Below are 2,934 nucleotides of genomic sequence, written 5' to 3' on the forward strand. Positions count from 1 at the left end.
ACTTAAGGTGTGAGGAAACTTCCCTATCTCCACCTGCATCTGAAGGAAAGTCAACACGTGCTCACAAACCTCTAAGACTTGTACCACAAGAGGACCTGACATTTTCTTTATTCCAGAGAATCAAAATACCATTCTGATTCCTATCTTCTTGCAGGAGTACATTTATAATCATCCCTAGCATTTCCAGTAAGATCAGCATCTAATAAGGTATCCTAAGAACTTCACTGTATGTCTGTAGATCTTGGAAACACTAACCATCTGCCCCAAAAAATCTGTGTTGTTTCCAATCGACCCAGGGAACAATACAATCTTTGAAATCTCCCCAAGGGGTTCAGGAAAATTTTCCATCTTCACTTGGATGTTCAGGACATTAACCCCACCTCCCAGTGAACTGAAACATCCTGTATTGGAAAAAGGAATTTCAGGACATTCCCTCCCTGATCAGGAGCATCTGGAAATAGAACCCTCTTCATGCTCAACTGGTGTTAAAGGATCTTTTTCCAACTAGCCAAGGGGCACTAGGACCTTTGTTATCATTCTCCAGCAAAAAGAGAACTTTCCAGTCTGAACAAGATATGCTAAAACCTTTTCCATCAGCACAAGCTGTATTGAAATTTCTCATTCTGGCCCAAGGTTTCCTGGACATTTACCAGTGGCTGCAGAACATTCATTCTTTTCTCCATCATCTCAGGAGACTCCATTCTTTTTGCCACATGATCACTGGGTCTAGGAGTATCTCAATATTTCTCAGGGACCTGAAGTTTGATTCCATCTACCCAATGGCAGTACAAAAGGCCATCAGTCTCAGAACAGTGTTTCAGACTTTTTACCTCTTTCCAAGGAGCATAGGGATATTCTTCAACTTCACAACAGACTCTAGAACTCTCAAAACCTACACAGGGAATTCTAGGACATTCTCTATCTTGTTCAGGAGACATGGCACATTCCCTTTCTTCCAATGGTATCCTAGGACTCCTGCCCACATTAGAAGTGGATAAGGGAATCTATTTACCTACCCTTGAATCTGCAGGACTTTTCATAGGGGCCTTAGTTTTCAAGAACCTGTGCTGTCTGGTCAGGATCTTGTGGGAATTTCCTTACCTGCACAAAAAAAATTCTTAGATATTTGTGACCTGCTACAAAGGCTGTGAGACATTCACTCTCTGCCCAAAGAGATCAAGAAATGTCCACCTTAGAAAAAGTAACTACCTGTCCCTTGGAAGCTGCTCAAGTGGCTCTGATAAACCCTTGTTCTTATCAAAGAGCTATAGGGCATTTCCACTGTTCCCAAGATGCTTTAGGACATTTTCCCTCTTGTATTGGAGTTCTTAACCATTCCCAAATGGATCTGGAGGTAAATGCTTGACCTATGTAAGAGCACCTCCTGAAAACTGGCCCTTTTGCTTTATGTTTGTAGAGAGTTCTGCCACATTTGGTTTGCAGTCTTCCTTATTTTCTCCAAAGGCTCTTGAACATACAATTATTTGGACAGAGCCCCCAAACCTTCCAATATATATGCTCTAGTACATCTGGAACTTCCATTCTCTACACAAGAGACTCCATAACATTTGAGACCCAATATAGGATCCCATGAACATTCCCACATTAATGAGGGGTCTCAAGACTGCTTGACATCTGCCCAAGAGAGACTTGAAAAGTTGTCATCTAAGTTTCTTAAAGTTGGTCATGATAAAGGAGGTTTGCAAGCATCTTTATCTGTTCCAATGGATCTTGATCACAGGCTACCTGCTAAAGAGCCCAAAGCAGTTACATGTCTGCACCTGTGTCTCTGGGTAATTTAACAACTATCAAAAAATGCAAATTACTTGGACCCTTTTTCACAAGGAAATCTGGAATCTTGCAAATCAGCCAAGTTGGGACTCAGAACTGGGACACCTTTACATATTGTTGTGGAACCTACCCCAAAATTTTCATGCAATCTAGAAGATTTGTCAAATGTGTTAAAACATATGAGAGTGTCCTCATTAACAAATGAGACACCAGAGCTTTCACAATGTGCTGAGGGGCTTGTGGAAACCACTCCCTCAGCAACAAAAACTCTGTTATTGATGACACTTGCCCCAAAGTCTTTAGACAATTTCCTATTGGGACAAGGATCCTTATGATTGTAGTCACCCTCACAAGAAGCAGTGGATATATTTCTTTCTAAGCAGGGGGTGGTGGAACTGTCCAAACCCAACAAAGATACAGTAAAAAAAAAATCATCTCCCAAAATGCCTTGACATCTCCTACGTCTTCACCTCCTACTTCTCCTGTAGGAACAGTAGAGAAAGGAATCCTGCCCTCTGCTCCACATTCACCCTTTCCCACAGAGACTTTGGGAACTTTCTCAACTTTCAGGAATCTCAAGGTTCTTTGCCATCTGCCACAGAAGGAGTGTTAAATTGTCTCCCTGTGCAAGAGATGCACTGTAACCTTCTCCATCTAACCCACAGGCCTGAGAACATTTAGTAGCTACCAAAAGTCTATTGCAAATTTACAACTTTCCCAACAGATTCTATTTCATTTGCCATCTTTGGTAGATGATGTAGAACATTCCTTTATTTCCACAGAGAATGCACTACTAAAGCAAACAAAATGTTCTTGGCCATCTGTCAACTAGAGCTAAGGCTGTAGGATCTGCTCAATCTAGCCAAGTATCTACAGACTTTTCTTCATTTTCACCAGGGTATCAGTCCTCATTGCTAAATCAGATTCCATCACCTTCCCCTTTTGCTCAAACCCTGCCAGAATCTCTTATATCTGAACAAGGGATATTGGGATGATCTACATCTGATCAAGTTTCTTTAGCACCATTAGCATCTACTGTAGGGTCTAGGGGAACTTCCATATTTTATTTCTCTGAACAAGATATGAAAAAGCTGTCTAAATCTTCATCAGGAACCTTAGCTTTTTTGCCATTTTCTGAGAACT

The sequence above is a fragment of the Meriones unguiculatus genome (assembly GCF_030254825.1).
Source record: "Meriones unguiculatus strain TT.TT164.6M chromosome Y unlocalized genomic scaffold, Bangor_MerUng_6.1 ChrY_unordered_Scaffold_23, whole genome shotgun sequence".
In the NCBI taxonomy this organism is placed as follows: domain Eukaryota; kingdom Metazoa; phylum Chordata; class Mammalia; order Rodentia; family Muridae; genus Meriones; species Meriones unguiculatus.